Raw genomic sequence first — 18,111 nt, 5'->3', positions numbered from 1 at the left:
GACCGTAGTTTGAATTTTGAATTTTGACCTTCTCCTGGGCTTGTGATACGCCGGACGATACCCTCCCGCGAGGCCGGGCGGGGCAGTGAGCCCCGCTCCCAGCCTGCCCTGCGGCCGCCGGGCACACATCCGGGACTCTGCAGGGCACACATCCGGGACTCTGCAGTGCGCGGGGTCGCCAGCGTGCTTTCGGCTGTTGTGTTCCGAGCGTGTTTAGGGCAGGCTGGGCTGCGCTGTGCCGTTCAGTGGGTTGGGTGTATTGAATGCAGTTTTGACTGAGGATATTTTCAACTTAAAATAGATTTATCAGGATGTCAGTCCATCGTAAGTAGAGGAACCTCTGTAACTATATAATCACTGCATCAGCAATCATACTACAATACATAAATGTGTCAAAGTGACACCCTGAATACCTTACACAGTGTTACTTGTCAGATTTATTCAATTAAGAAATTTAAATTCAAAAAAATTATCTTTTAAAATTAAAAAAGGGAAGGTGGAGAAACCTGATTGGATATCCTCGTCATGCAACATCTGAGTTTCTCATCTGTCAAATGAACATAGAAAATTTCAGAAATGAATCCAAGTTTTGTGGGACCTGAAGTTTATACAATTTTGAGAATCTTCTTTAAGAGAAAGAAAAATCTCTCTTCTGTAAATTTTTCAAAAACAAATGCACATGTGCACGACTGTCAGCCCCTCCCCCCACACTCCCTGCGGGCCTCCAGGGGCCCCAAAGCACAAGCTTCCTTATTAGCTTCATGGCCGGTGTACCCTGGTGAGGCTGACTTTCCAGATGCAAAGTTCTTTTTCTTTTTTTTTTTTGCTAATAATCACTACTTTTCAAACATTTTAAACACTATGCCCATCTGTATCTATAATGAAATATTTATATCCCAAAATTGCTAACCAAGCTGACTAAAAATGTCAGCTAATCATGAAATGCTTCGAAACACTATCCAGATTAGTTCCCCTTTCATATTTAACCAGAAGGTAATCTACCTTGCAAATTCATAACATCCCACAATTTTTGTTTTAACATTTACTGAGTCCTAATTAAGTGTCACTTACTGTTGTTACCACTTTACCTATATCAACTTTTTTTACCCTCATAACGGCTTTGTGAGATAAGGGGCAGTATTAGTCCCATTTTATGGATGAGAAAACTGAGGCATAGAGACGGGAAGTACCTTGCTAAAAATTACATAGCTAGTAAGTAACATGCCCACATCCTAGATATTCTACTGGATTCTAGTGGATACGATTCCCATGGAATCTGAAGCTGTTCATCTGCTCGTGTGGAACTGCGCCTCGCACACTGGGAGTCCAAGCCAGACCCACGTTTCTCCTGGAACTGGCTCTCTCTATAACTCTGAGGCACCACACTTTTGCTCTGGGCTTGGCACATGCATCTACCTTTCTAGGCAGTCGTCCTCTGACAGGGGTCGGCCCTTTCCAGAGAAGAAGCCCACTGCTGATGGAGGGGCTCAAAAGGGATAGGCATCCCTTTTGAAAATGCTGGGCTTCCAACTTCTCCAGTGTCACCAAAGTCTGAAGGGACAGCAGGTACACAGCACAGTTCCACCTCCACTGCATGGGCCTGTCAGCTCTGAATTCTGGCCTTAAGAACATAAATGGAAAGGAAGTAAACGTGAAAATGCAGGCTGAAATAACATGGAAGGCAGCTACAGTACAAATTTTATTCTTGAGCATCTCTCAGCGATGTGGATTAAATAGTGCATTTTCAAACTATGGGAACAAAAAAGGCAAGAACAAGAAACTTCAGGAAAAATGGGGGAGATTAAAAAGGGATGTTTTTGCCATGTATGAAAGCATTTTAAAAGCAAGATCAAAGCAAGGACAAAAGAAAGCAAAAGACGAAAAGAAGCAAGAAAAGAGATGTGAGGTACAATACCAAAGTGTTAAACTAAATATATCACACAGAGTCATGCATTCATAAGAGACGCTTTGAAAAGAAAAGCCATCTCTGCTTTCAATTCCTTTGTTAAATTCCTGTCTCCCACTGCTTCCATTTAAATTTCACCTTTAAAAAAATAGATATAAGTAGCCCAAACCAACAGGAAAACATCATTATGCCTATCGGTGATGCCTCCAACTTGTTGCCCCAAATTACAGGAGCATTCTCCTATCTTGCCCCATCAAAAGGCAGTTGAAAGTCTGGTATTTGCAGCTCATTCTAATAATAACGTGTGAATTTAAGCGATAAAATTTGCCTACAGGCTGCAGTGTGTTTTTCTTTCATCATGTTTCTTATTTACTGCGATATTGATTCTGAATGCTGTGAAGCTGGCAAACCTCTTGAAATAGCAAAAGTCACAGTCATTAAGTGGCAGAGGGGGGAGAGCAAAACAGCACACAGACCATGAAGTCCTGGGGAGAAAAGGGTCACATCTTGATGCTTGGTTACTTCCGGTTTTCTTTAAACACAGTTGGCAGCCAGAAATGGAATAACTAGAGCAAGGCATCTGCTCAGCCTACCCTTCTCAAGCATTGGGGGCCTCTGTATTCAGAACCAGGAATTCTCCAAGGTCAAAGGCAGAAGGGAGCCTATGCACAAGGAAAACACTAATGCATGCTCACTAAAAATGATGCATGTTAAATTGTTCTATAAATAGCAGCTTTTATTAGGGCCCAAAAGGCTTGCAGAACCTAACATGTGTCTTCCAAACCAGAAGACTATCAAGATAGGTAACAGCCAGTCACATTGGCAGCGACCAGTCAGAACCCACGTGGGCGGGAGCCACCCGGGACGTGCTGGCTGAACAGCAGCTCTGCTACTATCAACCCATCATCACCCCCCACCCCCCGGCATTCCCACACATCACACTCATTTGGACTAAATACCTGCAAAAATACGACTGATTTTAGGTGCACAGAGAGTGCACAGGGCAGGAACTGTTTGGTCTAGAAAAAGATGGAAGTGGAACGGTCTCACGGAGGAAGGGTGCCACGGGGACAGGTGCATTGTATGCTCTTACAGTGAGCTGGGCATACCTGGGGAGGCAGGGACACACCTGGTCAGGAGCATTCACTTTGAGCTGCTGGATGACATCAGGGGAAATAGCTAATATGGATAATAATGGTCCCTACCCATTAGGGCTGTTGGGTATTTAAGTAAGATACCGCATGCTAAGTGCTTAGCTCAAGGTCTGGCACATAGCAAGTACTCAATAACGGTTAAAATTATTACTCATTTTTATCATGTGTATAGTTTTGCACAGGTGAAGGGAGAGTAGACATGTCTTGGAAGCAAAGAGATGAATCTGGTAAGGGTGCAGGGAAAGGAGTCAGTGGTCAACTGGAAGGGAGGGGGATGCACCATAGGAAGGGACGCTTGTGGGGGGACAGGCGGGGGTGCATGGAAGGCCCGGTTCCAGGACTGGGGCTACTGAGCTGGAGCCTCAATTCTTGGAAATTCTGGCTATGCTACCACGGGTAAGGCATTTGCCTCTCCGAACTTCATCATTTTTTATAAAAATGGATATCAATGGTCCTCTCCCAGTATCAGAGGGTGTGCTCAAGACACAAAGACATGTGATCAGTTAGCAAAGGTGAGGGGATGGCTTGTCATGTCATCTTTGCAGTTGTGTCGAGCCCTCAGGTGTTCCTGGATGTCCTGCAGGGGTAATTAGTCACCAGGCACCACTGAGGCCAAACAGCTCACTGTGCCCCAGGTAGGTAAGAGAAGAAGGAAAGGAGTGGCCAGGCAAGACTCCTGATTCTGAAGGCAGCCATCAGAGGGTTTGCTCTAGGCTGTGTCCCGGTCTCTGGCACAGGCCCTCCCAGACCCATACAACAGCCTAAGGCCAAAGTGCCTCTGGCCAGAGAGCCACCCAGAGCTCACAGCTAGTGATCTAGAGACACTCATGTCAATGTCACCTCACTTTTCCAATAAAATCAGATCAAAATTGGGAGGCTGCTCTTCTGGGAACAAAGGTGAAAATGGCCACACCTGGCCTTCCTAACAACTACTTCCACCAACCCCCAGACTTCCTGGCTCCATGTCTCCGTCTCACACTATCAGCATGGCTGACCCCCATCCCTCCTGCTCAGAGGAGGCTGGCTGATCACTTACCATTGTCAGAGAACAGCAGAGACCTGCCTGTTCCCACTGTCCCTTCCCAGCCCTGTGGCCCAGGGCCAGCCCTCCATCTCTGACTGGGACTCTCTGACCTCTAATCCTCCCATCAAGCCCTACATATTGATCCCATCTGCACACTTCCTTGACATGCCCCAAGCATCTCTGCCTCGAGATCTGGATTCCTGTACTTTCCTCCACTGTCATTTCCTTTCATTTCCACATGTCAAAATTCTGTCTCTCTTGGTCTAACTCAAGGGTCACCTCCTTTTGGTCATTTGTTCCATTATTTCATCCTTCACAAAGGCCTCATTTGTTTCCCCACCTTGTGGAAATACCACATACAGATCTCACAGGTGTTATCACATTAGCAGTCCACGGAGTGCTCTGCACCCAGCCCCTCCCTTTCTGGAGCTTTGCCCCACGGTTATTAGGGTGTGGTGGTTCTGGGCATGACCCTGCCTTCTTGGCCACAGTTGACCAATCTGACGAAGGGCATGGGACCTAGACTAGAGCACTATTTCCCGTCCCTGGGATTCCCCTAGAGAGATGGTCCTGTCCTCTCCAACAGCTGAAGCTGCAATTACAACATCAACTTTGGGTCATCTCCACAGCCATATTTCACTCCAGACGGCTTGGAGAACTGGAGGTGGCTGGTCTGCACCAGCCGACAGTGGAAGGAAGGTCTGAGACACTGGAAACACAGGACAGAGGACCCTGGCCATGTTTGAGCATCTGGGTCTGACTTTCCCTTGGCATTCTTATATTGTTGAGTTCCAACCTAATGGGCAGCCAAAGTCTGATCACAGGGCAAAACTTTCAACACACTTTTTGGATCACCGCTGGAATACAACCCATTCCTCTTGGCACCATGGTCTCCAACGACAAAATGAAAACTTTTCCTCCACTGGAGGCTCGGCTGGAAAATTAAAAATTAGTCAGATTTATATATTTTTTAGAGGGGATGCCACATAAATGGAATGAATGACCCCAAAAATTCACTTAAACATGCATTTACCATAACTCAAGCAATTGTACACTTGGGAATTTATCTCAGAGAAATGAAAATTTATTTTCACACAAACATCTGTGCACAAATGTTCTTAGCAACTTTATTTGTAAAAACCCCAAACTGAAACACCCAAATGTTTCAATAAGCAAAGGGTTAGACAAACTGGTAAACCCACACCATGGAATATTAAGCAGAAATAAGGAGGACGGACCCTGTACACAGCAGCCTGGATTGGTCTTAAGACACTTATGCTGAGTGTAAGAAGCCAATGACAAAGTTTATGTACCGTATGTTTCAATTTATAGAACATTCTTGAAATAACAAAAGCATAGAGATAGCGAACAGATTAGGGTTGTCAGGGGTCAGAGACGGGGGTGGGGCTGGGTGTGGTTATGAAAGAACAGCAGGGGAGCTCTGTGGTGGTGGGACAGTTCTGTACTCAGTTGTGGTGGTGGTGACTGGGACCTACAGATCTGATAAAATTGTACAGCACTACCTACCTACACACACATTACACACACCATACACATGCTCATCAGAACTATCCACCTACACACACAAGTTCATCAGAACTATCCATCTACACACACGTTCATCAGAACTACCCACCTACACACACACTTTCATCAGAGCTACCCACCTACACACACACATTCATCAGAACTACCCACCTACACACACACGTTCATCAGAACTACCCACCTACACACACGTTCATCAGAACTATCCACCTACACACACGTTCATCAGAACTATCCATCTACACACACATGTTCATCAGAACTACCTACCTACACACACACGTTCATCAGAGCTACCCACCTACACACACATGTTCATCAGAACTACCCTCCTACACACACACGTTCATCAGAACTATCCATCTACACACACATGCTCATCAGAACTATCCATCTACACACACATGTTCATCAGAACTACCCTCCTACACACACACGTTCATCAGAACTATCCATCTACACACACGTTCATCAGAACTATCCACCTACACACACACGTTCATCAGAACTATCCACCTACACACATTCATCAGAACTACCCATCTACACACACGTTCATCAGAACTATCCATCTACACACACATGTTCATCAGAACTACCAACCTACACACACACTTTCATCAGAACTACCCACCTACACACACAAGTTCATCAGAACTATCCACCTACACACACATTCATCAGAACTATCCACCTACACACACATTCATCAGAACTACCCATCTACACACACACGTTCATCAGAACTACCCACCTACACACACACGTTCATCAGAGCTATCCATCTACACACACACGCTCATCAGAACTATCCATCTACACACACATGTTCATCAGAACTACCAACCTACACACACACTTTCATCAGAACTACCCACCTACACACACAAGTTCATCAGAACTATCCACCTACACACACAAGTTCATCAGAACTATCCATCTACACACACGTTCATCAGAACTACCCACCTACACACACACTTTCATCAGAGCTACCCACCTACACACACACGTTCATCAGAGCTACCCACCTACACACACACGTTCATCAGAACTACACACCTACACACACACGTTCATCAGAACTATCCACCTACACACACACGTTCATCAGAACTATCCACCTACACACATTCATCAGAACTACCCATCTACACACACGTTCATCAGAACTGTCCATCTACACACACATATTCATCAGAACTACCTACCTATACACACACGTTCATCAGAGCTACCCACCTACACACACACTTTCATCAGAACTACCCACCTACACACACACGTTCATCAGAACTATCCACCTACACACACAAACCACACACACGTTCATCAGAACTATCCACCTACACACACGTTCATCAGAGCTACCCACCTACACACACACGTTCATCAGAGCTATCCATCTACACACACACGCTCATCAGAACTATCCATCTACACACACATGTTCATCAGAACTACCTACCTACACACACACGTTCATCAGAGCTACCCACCTACACACACATGTTCATCAGAACTACCCTCCTACACACACACGTTCATCAGAACTATCCATCTACACACACATGCTCATCAGAACTATCCATCTACACACACATGTTCATCAGAACTACCTACCTACACACACACGTTCATCAGAGCTACCCACCTACACATACATGTTCATCAGAACTACACACCTACACACACACGTTCATCAGAGCTACCCACCTACACACACATGTTCATCAGAACTACGCACCTACACACACATGTTCATCAGAACTACCCACCTACACATACACACAAATTCGTGTTAAACTAGTGAGGTGGGAGTCAGTTCCATAGATTGACCAAAATCAGTTTCCTGGTTGTGATAATGTACTAGAGTTTTACAAGGTGTTACTGTTGGAGAAGGCTGAGTGAAGAATACATGAGACCTCTTGTACATTGTGCAACTTCTTGTGAATTTACAATTAATCAAACCTTGTTAAAATCAAAATAACAAGACTTTTTTGATTGTTAGTTTTTTAAAGGCAGTTAGTTAGCCTTTAACTATGAAGCTTTAGCTGGGGTTCTCACATTATCTCTGTGTAAAGACATACACTCTCCTACTTACCCTCTCCTTTCTATGGCCTAAAAATACACAAGAAGAAATGTAAATGCAAAATCCAGTTGTGATTACAGACCCACAGAGCAAATGCTGTCACATTACAGAGATCTGGTTGGGGACAAAAACAAGTATTATTTCTGATTAGGAAGGCTCTTTACAGGCAGGGGAAGGCAGGTGGTGTTCAAATAAGGAAGCCTGGCCCTGCATGGAAATGTGTGATAACGAGGTGTCTCTTGGCTACTCCACTTGGAGCCTGAACAACACAGGAAAATGTTATCTTCCAGAAACATATGACTCTTCCTATCTCTTCAATTATAAACCAAGAAGAAAAGCAAACAATGCCAGTGTGCTTCCTCCACAACCCCTTTTGGAAGTCCAGAGGGTATATCCTTCCACTGAAAAAGTTTCCTAACTTGAGCTATCCTGCTTACAACCTTCGAGCACACCAACCAAGAGAGCAGCTTCATCGGCTGAGCTGGCTCCACAGGGAAACGCTAGTGACCAGGTATCCAGCTGTCCAGGTCACGAAGAGCCTTGCGGGATCATTATTGGAAACAGGCATTTTTTGAGTTCTAAACCAACATAACTATAGAGTAGAAGCCAAAATATGTACAATAATGCCAAATGTATGACTCCCAGGACGGAGTCAGAGAAAGTAGAAAAAAATAAATAGCTTTGCACTTGTGCAGTTGAACTTAACCTGTTCAGCAATCACTATACACAGCAGAGCGCAGGTCCTGGGGACACAGCAGAGAGGGAGCCATGGTTCTTGCCCTCAGAGATCTTACAGTTTAGAGATGGGCAAGTATGCCAATGTAAGACAGCATGCCAACTGCTGTGGCACACTACACACTGGTGCCCGGGAGCAGAGGCAAAGGGCCACCAACCTGGCTGCAGCTGATAAATTGGGAAAGGCTTCCCACGGGGTGAGGCAGAAGCAGAGAGATGAGCTAGCGAATCAGATGATACCCTGAGCACATTGAACAGCTACACCGTCCAGTGTACTGCCAGGATTTGAACTACAGGCGTTTCCAAGAATTATCTCTCCACCTCATGATTTACACCCTGCACAAAAGCCATTGTGATTAATTTGCTCAAGATCAGGAAAGGTTAGTCCTTGGCCCAGACCACACAGGATTTGATTCCACATTTTCTTCCATATGCTATTGCTTAAGGACAACACAGTAATGAGGTAAGTTTTTAAAACAGTAGTTAAAAACATTGATAAGACTTATCTTAAAAAGTACTGAGGATTATAATAGAAGAAATGAAGAAGACTCTATTAGTTTAAGTGAAACTTGGAGGATGCAGTTGCTCCTTAGGTGAAGGCGCGCCAAACTTCCACAGGAATATCCAAATTAGTGAACTTGATCCCTGGCCCAAACCCACCACTCCTGCCACATTCCTTTCTTAACGAATGACACCAAAACCCACCCTGTCACCGGAACCAGGACCCTGGGCATCTCCTTTGACTCCTCCCTCCTCTTCACCCTCTTTCATAACCAAGCAGTCCTCATGTGATTCAACCTCAGTGTCTACAAATCTAAAACACTATAGGAAAACCAGAAATTTCAAATCAGTGGTTAAAGGATCGATTATTAAATACATTGCGATAACCAGACTTTGAGACAAGAGTCTCTATGGTAAAACTCTCATACCGTAATGTAAAAATATTTAATCTATTTGGAATTTATTTTGAAAAGAAGTATTTGTCTATGAGAAAACATACATGAGTATTTGTGCCATCTAGGGATAATGAATTACTTTGTCAGGACATCTCAAAAGAAAAAAACTGATTTGATTATATAAAAATGTAAAATTTATGTTTGTCAAAAAATAATGCAAATTAAAGTGAAAAGCACAAGTTGAGAGAAATACCTGTAAAAAGGAGTTTAATATGTACAAAGCTTTTTTTTAATCAATAAGATTAAAGATTAATACTTCAATAGAAAAAAGGAATAAGTGGTCCATCAATGGGCAAATCCCTACAAAGAGAAACACAGTCAAACACATGAAAAAGTGTTCATTATCACTAATAGTAAAAAACGCAAGAAAGGAACAAGACAAATGAAGAAGCAAAAACTCATAGACACAGACAATAGTTTAGTGGTTACCAGAGGGTAAGGGGGGTGGGGGGTGGTAGATGAGGGTAAAGAGGATCAAATATCTGGTGAGGGAAGGCGAACTGACTCTGGGTGGAGAACACACAATGTGATATACAGATGATGTATTACAGAATTGTACACCTGAAATCTATGTAACTTTACTAACAATTGTCACCCCAATAAACTTTAATTTAAAAAAATGCAGATTTAAAAATGATACATCATTTTTCAGTCATCAGAACATCAAAGATGACAACGGTTAATAAGATTCAGGGTTGGTGAAGATAGAGGAAAAGACACATTCACACATTTTTCATGGGACAGTATCTGGCGAGCAATTTATCAATTCATATTAAAAGTTCTTAAAAATGAATATGCAACTTTCAGGATGAGATGACGAATTTAACTCATGAATCTGACATCGTCCTCTAGTCAAAACATACTGAAAACTACAGTAAAGGGATTTTCAAAAAAATAAAATAAACCCATAACCGTCCAGGTCAGGGAAAACACAAGAGATAACGACCGCAACACTGGGGAAGCTGGAAAGCAGACTCACAGGGTAAGCACAGCGACAGGTGTGTCAGATGTCTCTGCTGTCAAAACCAGTAAGCCCAACCTAAACTCTCAGAGTGTGTGTGTGTATGTGTGTGCAAAATACATAATATGAAGTTTTCCATTTTAATTATTTTTAAGTGTACAGTTTAATGGTATTAACTACACCCACATTGTTGGACAACCGTCTCCAGAACTTTTCCATCTTCCCAAACTGAACCTCTGTGCCCATTCAACAATAACTCTCCATTTCCCCTGGCCAAGCCCCTGGGGCTACCTAGTCACTTTTTAAAAGGTAATCATGAGCAGTCAGCATAATCCTGGGCACTGAAGGAAAGCGTGCAGCATTGGAGATATAAAGTAAATAATATAAAGAAAAAAGCAACTTGTGGAAACGGAATATGAAGGGAGAAAAACTAAAACACAAACTTAAACATTATTAATATCCTCCAAGGGATAAGAAAATATATTGCTTCTATTAAATAAAAATAATATGCTATAAAAAGGAACTTTCAGAGAATAAAAATGAGCACTTGGAAGTAAAACCATGATAGCAGAAATAAAAATCATACTAAATAGAAGGGAAGGAAGATAAAACGAAAGAAAGCAAACAAAGCAGAACAAAATGGTAAGATAGCCGAGGAAAGAAAAGCAGGGGTGGAATAATGGGAGGGGCTAAAAGAGAGAAAAGAGAAATAATGCGGTGGAATTATCAGTTAAATATTCCAAGAAGTTTCCCCAAAACTGATAGACAGCAGATTCCAGACTGAAGCTACTAAATGTCCAGCCCAGTGGTTGAAAATTGATCCACCCCAGGGCTCATCATGGTGAATTTCAAAACTTTGGGGACAACTTGACGATTCCACAGGCTTCCAGAAAGGAAAAAAAGTAATAGATCAGGAATTTGAATGCCTTTGCTTCTTTTTAAAATACACCGAAAGACAAAAGATAATGGAGGAAAACCATCAAAATTCTGAAAGAAGGTTATACCTAACCCAACCAGGCATCATTCACATAGAAGGTTAGAATAAAGCTTTCTTCAGACATGGATGATCGCAAAAGATTTGTATCTTCCTCCAGTCTTTCTTAAGAGGCTCCTAGTTGTGCATTTTACCAAAATAAGCAGGTAAACCAAAAAAGAGAAAGGCATGGAGTCCAGCATACAAGGGTGCCCGGAGACGCCCAGGAGTGTGCTACAGAGTACGGGTATGATGTACGGGTACGGTGGCAACATGCCCGTCGCAGAGCAGGGTGACCGAGGCACACACACTGAGGGTTCCAGGTACTAGCTCTCTGGGAACTTACTGCCCTTTAAGCTGAGGATAGATTCTCTGAAAGAGACAAGAACTTTTAATATGAATTGATAATTTGTTCTCCAGATACGTGGTACCAACCCACCAAAAGTATATGAGTGTGTCTTTTGCTCTGTATCCTCACCAACACTAAATCTTATTAATCGTTGTCATCTTTGCTGTTCTGATGACTGAAATGATGTCCGAATGAGGAGAGATTGTCCCCTTTCTTCCCTATAAGTGAATGTTCTCAACAAAGGCTGATGAAGTGTGAGCTCTCTCTACCTGCCTGCTGCCTGGATCAGCAGAGAACGTTCATTGCATCCCTCAGATGTGGTCTGCTCTGACTTCCTCCAGGGGTAGGCAGTCTGCCTTGACGAGGTCAGAGGCAGAAATCACAGAGCAGCCATTCCGTAGTCCAGATTTATGCCATATGCCCAGGACCTCGCTCACGTAGTAGCCATGCCCCCGCATGAATGAGCGCTGTGCTTCTCTAAGCTGTCTCATGACTTAGCCATCTTTTCCAGAGAGGCTGTTGTAAACTCTTACGAAAGCACATGGGTCAATGCTCTCGTTCCTGACATGGCGGAATAACAAGCATTTATCAATAAGTACAGTTTAAGTATTAGGTGGGTGCAAAAGTAATTGTGGTTTTAAAGGTTAAAAATAATTGCAAAAACCACAATTACTTTTGTACCAACCTACTAATAGAAGAGCCAGGGAAGCTAAACCCCAGCAAAATAAAAAAAAATTGGAAAGTAAGAAATAAAATTATCACCATTTGAAGATGAAATGACACTATATATAGGAAGCTCTAAAGAACATACAAACACATACTCACACACATGCACAACACTATTAGAGCTAATAAACAAATTTAGAAAAATAGAAGGATACAAGATCAATATACAAAAATCAGCTACATTTGTATACACTAGCAATGAAAAGTCCGAAAATGAAATTAAAATTAATTCCGTTTAAAATAGCATCAAAAACCTAAATATTTAATAATGAATTTAACCAAAGAAGAGTAAGATTTATATTGAAAACTATAAAACATTGTTGAAAGAGGTTAAACAAGACCTGTATAAATATAAAGACACCCTATGATTAGGAATTGGAATTAGTGTTAATATTGTTAAGTTGACAATATTCCTCAAATTGACCTTTAGACTTAATGCAATCCCTCACAAAATTCCAACTGCCTTTTTGCAGAAGTGAACAAGCTGGTCCTAAAATTCACAGGTCAATATACAGAACCCAGATAGATGAAACAACTTGGAAAAGAAGAACAAGGTTGGGAGACTCACAATTCCTGATTTTAAAACTGACTACAAAGGACCAGTTATCAAGACTGTCTGGTACTGGCATGAAGATAGAGACATCGATCAGTTAAACAGGATTTACAGTCCAGAAATAAGCCCTCACATTTCAGTCAGTTGATATTTAACAAAGGTGCCAGGACCAATCAATCGGGAAAGAATAAGCTTTTCAACAAATAGTAATGAGACAACTGAATACCTTCATGGGAAAAAAATGAATTTGGATCCCTAACTCAAACCACATACAAACATTAAATCACAATCAATAAAAACCTACATGTAGGAGCTAAAACTATAAAACTCTTAGAAGAAAACATAGGTGTAAATCTTTGTGCCCTTGGATTAGGCAACAGTTTCTTAGATATGATACCAAAAGCTCAAGCATCCAAGGAAAAAATAGATAAACTGAACTTCACTATAATTAAAAATGTTTTAACATCAAAGGACATTATCAGGAAAGTAAAAAGACAACCCACAGAATGGGAGAAAATAGTTGCAGATGCATTTACAAAAAAAAAAAAAAATACTTACAGAATATATTTGATAAGAATGCATACCCAGAATATATAAAGAACAATTACAACTCAAAAATTAGAGACAAATAACCCATTTTCAAAATGGGCAACAGATTTAAATAGACATTTCTCCAAATAAGATAGACTAATGGCAAATAAACATGAAAAGATGCTCAAAATGATTAGTCATTAGGGAAATGCAAATAAAACCAGAAGATACCACGAACTAGGCTGGCTCTAATTTAAAGAAGATGGAAAAGAACCAATTTTGGTCAGAAATGTGAAGAAATTGGAACCTTCATACTTTGCTTGTAGGAATGTAAAAAGGTGCAGGTGCTGTGAAAAACAGTCTGGTTGTGGAAAACAGTCTGATTGTTTCTCAAAATATTAGCCATAGCATTATCATATGGCCCAGCAATTTCACTCCTAGATATACACCCAAGAAAACTGAGAACATGTCCACATAAAAACTTATGCATGGATGTTCACAGCAGTATTATTCCTAATAGTCAAAAAGTGGGAAAAACCCAAATGTCCATCAACTGATGAACGGATAAAGAAGATGTGGTGTATCTCTATAATGAAATATTATTTGGCAATAAAAAGGAATGAAGTATTGATACGTGCTACAGCCTGGATGAACCTAGAAAACCTTACGTTAAGTGAAAGAAGCCAGACACAAAAAGACATATATTGTAGATTTCATTTATATCAAATGTCCAGAATAGGCAAATTCATAGAGAGAGAAGGACCTTCGTGGTTGCCCAAGGAACTGGGAGAGACTGCTAACGGGTTCAGGATTTCTTTGGGGAGCAATGAAAATATTCTGGAATGAGACAGAGGCAATAGTTGCAAAACATTATGAATATACTGAAAGGCACTGAACTGTAGACTTTCGAATGGTGAGTTCTATGTTATGTGAATTCTATCTCAGTTAAAATAAAGGAAAATAAACAAAAGATGATGTAGTGTATCAAGAATTACCATTGATATAAGTCTGTGCACCGTTAGCCCCTCAAACAAGTTTCAAGGCAAAATATGCTGAGGTTTGGGCTACGGCCAGGAAGTCTCACACTCAAGAGTAACTAACGGGAGGCACGTGGGAAAGGCAGAGGAAACGCATGGAAGGAAACACTTCCCTTCCGGTCTTTGATGATGAGATAACTGAGAAGAAGGTGAAGCTCTTCACTGGAAATAAGGATAAGAAACAGGTTTCCAAGGCTAGGAGGGAAATGGTAGGTTAGTCATTGGACCAATTGAGGTGATGGTTTTCGAGGGGCCCTGGACAGCCACCTAGGAGACAGAGGACACAGGTTTGGAGCTCGGGGACAGGCTGAGCTGCTCTGGGCTGTGGGGACAGATCTGCGGATGTTCAGAATGTGCACAATAAAGACCTGCCCAGTGTCCTGATGGCAAGAATCCTGAGTGATCCCGATGAAAGCAGGGAGCTGAGGAGGAGGAATAGTAGAGGAGAATCCCAAGAGAATGCTGCCGGGGCCTTAGGAAGAGAAGAATGCCAGGAAGGAAGCCACCGAGAGTGTCCTAGCAACGCCGGGTGGGAGCCGTGAGGTGCCCGCTGGACTGGGTGAGCAGTGATCACTGGCAAAATCATCTGAGTGATTTCGGTTTAATGTACAAGAGTACAAAGAATTGCACTGGACTTGGGCTTAACTTAGGCCAATATCCATATTCAAGCTCAATGAAACAAATTACTTTAAAAAAATAATAACCAGGGAAAAACCCTGACTTGCCTATGCACACAGATCCAGGCGCCTGGCTTTACTCACACCTTCCCTGAGCCACTCTCCCCTTTTCCTTCTTCTTTTTCCCTGCAAGAGTATTTTTATCTCGAATGGATGTGATAACACCTGGAAGCAGGGGGCTGTGTCCCACCTGAGCTAATCTGGACCATTCCACCCTCATTAACATAATGTTCACAGAGCTTGTTTAAGTAAAAGGGAAACACACTTCACAGTTTAGGTGGAAACGAGAACACTAACTTGTTTTTACTATAGGATCCTAACTATGTAAAACGTGCATTAAAAACGGGGTGAGAACATGGGCAAATGAGCAGCTGCTTCTGGCTAGTCTCTGCAGGATTTCTTTTTTCCAACTATATGTGCTTTTGACACATTTGAATTTTCCTACAAAGAGCATGCCTTACTTTTGAGATCAGAAAAAATGGTAATGCTGCAAAAAAATGTTATAATCAAACTCGAAACAGAAGGTAAGCAGGGGTAAAAATATTAATGCTAAACAAAGTAAATGGGAGGCAAAAAAAAAAAAAGGTATGTTTTGAAGATAAAGGGAGCATTACATAATGGTAACAACTACCACTAATAATGAAGCCACGCAGATACAAATCTATGTTGCCAAAGAAACTGACAACAAGCTACAGAAATCAAACATTATTAGGAACACAGGAAAGAATAGTCACTGTAGAAGGAGATGTTAAAACGCCGTTATCAAAAAGATGCAAGAAGATAAACTCGTAGTCAGATAGACAAAATTGATGCCAGGCAGGAATTCAATTCCATGATTACAGTGTAGGTTTTTTTTCAAGTGTATATAGGATATTTACAAAGCTCAATAAGACTAGTCACAAGGGAAAAAAATCTCAACAAAGAAAAAATGTTAAATTTCTCTTCCCATTAAAGAAAGGCACTTCTGGCCTGGAGAAAATATAGAGGCTAGAGCAGGAGAAAGAAATGAGAGAAATGCCATCAATATAGTCCACTCCAGGTACCCTAGGTATTTGGGGGGACAGGGAAGGATGAATGGGAATTAACTTTATGGTCAGACTAAACCAAATACCTCTTCCTGTTTTTTCTCACCCACTCAGCATCTAGATTTAAACCATAAGTGTGAGCCACTGAAACGGTACCTATCTCAGTGGGTCGCACAGTGTGGTGCCAGCAGAATCAGCAATACCCAGGAGTTTGTGAAAAATGCAAATCCTCAGCACCGCCTCCACCTTCAGAAGCTGAACCTCATCCAAGGCGGGGCTCCAGGAGGTTCCCCAGTGAAAGCATCTGGTGTTAAAGGTGTACCAACATCCAGGCTCCCTGAGCCCTGAGCAGGTGGACTGAGGGGAGGTTCTACACGGCTCCCAGAGTCCTCTCGGAATGAAGCTCCCATCGTCCACAGTGCCAATCTGCCTAACACACCTCTGGGGGTGCATTCCCACTCTCCTCTCCACTTCCCAAAGACAAAAGTGCTCCCAAATCTTTGTGTCAGGGTCTGTGTCGGGGGGAAGGCATACCAAGACATCTACCAGAGACCCTGCTGCTCGTGTTCTGGCCAGGCCTGGCTTGGGCTTGCATTCCTTCCTCTCTGGCGGGGCTCTGCAGAGATGCCCTTGGGAGAGGCAGCCCCACTGGGGGAGCCCTCACCTCAGCTCAGTCCAGCGCTCACCGTTTGCTCTCTCCTCTGGGGTCGACAGCTCTTCTCTGCAGCACCTCCAGCCACTCTGCCGCCAGCCCCTTGCCCTTCCAGCTTCATCGCTCCGTCCCTCCTGGGTGACACTCACCAAGACTCAGCTACCAGCCAGGCCCTTTGGAACAAATTCCTGCCTAGAAGCGGAGGCGCAGATATGCAAACCATGGCACTATCACTGCTAGAGCACCCACAGCTTGCTGAGGCAGCACAGAGAGGGCCTTACGATCATATCAGCAAAGACTTCTCCCAGAAGGTGACACGTGTGGAACCTGGGGAACTGGTGGGACTTAGCCAGCAAATGTGGGGGAAAGGTGAGCAGTAGGGTGTGGGGGTACTGCTGAAGCAAGAGGTCTGCAGTGGGTGCAGAAAGGCTGCAGAGAGGCCGCTGAGCTGCCAGAGAGAGACACTTTGACTTAGAGACTTCAAGGCACTGGAAGAATACCCTCGCAAGAAGACTCCCAATGTCAGTTTTAGAAGAATCTGTAGATAATGACATGGTCAGAGGGAACAGAGAAAAATAGGGATGTGAAAAATGCAGCAAATCTGGAGGCCTGGGAGAGGGCAGTGGCCTGAGTGGCATATCTCTGAGTCCAGGCGCCCGCAGGCCCTTCACTTGCAACTGTACTGCTGACTCAGAAGGGCCAGGGGGACTTCAGCTGTTGGGCCAATGAAGCATGCCAGGCTCATCCTGCAGCTCCTGAAGATAATGGGGTTCAAACAGGGCCTGTGGCTTGCCCTGCCTCTTGCTCGCCCTCTCCTGACCGGGAGGCACACAGGTAATCCTTCCCTACTCAGCATGCAACAGCAAGGCCTTCAGCCTGCCCCTCAATCCTCAGTTGCTTAGAAGGTAAGCCTTAAGCATGCGCCCGGCTGGCTTGCTTTTCTGTCGTCAGTTTGTGAGGGTTTGTCCCTGCAGAGGACACAGTGAGTTCTGCAGGCTCTGAGCTGCCACAAAGGCATAAGAGCCTAACCAAACCCCAACCACCTCGACACCAGGCCTTCGTCTCCAAGGACCTCAAAGGAGTTTTGCCGTCACCATCCAATATTTACTTGTTTCATTTATGTATTGTTTTACGTGAGCCACCGTTCCTAACAGAGCTAAACTCCAAAAGGCCTGCAAACACCGCTCATTTCCACCTACAGTCATTGCAGCC

General features: G+C 43.1%; 1 protein-coding gene across 2 annotated transcripts in view; it reads right to left on the bottom strand.

Moving 5' to 3' along the window:
- Positions 1–18,111, bottom strand: part of GALNT17 (polypeptide N-acetylgalactosaminyltransferase 17) — a 529,087-nt gene that overhangs the window by 267,390 nt on the left and 243,586 nt on the right. The window lies entirely within an intron of this gene.

Source organism: Rhinolophus ferrumequinum, chromosome 7 (assembly GCF_004115265.2).
Source record: "Rhinolophus ferrumequinum isolate MPI-CBG mRhiFer1 chromosome 7, mRhiFer1_v1.p, whole genome shotgun sequence".
Classification (NCBI taxonomy): Eukaryota; Metazoa; Chordata; class Mammalia; order Chiroptera; family Rhinolophidae; genus Rhinolophus; species Rhinolophus ferrumequinum.
This window is presented reverse-complemented; position numbering and strand designations above follow the sequence as displayed.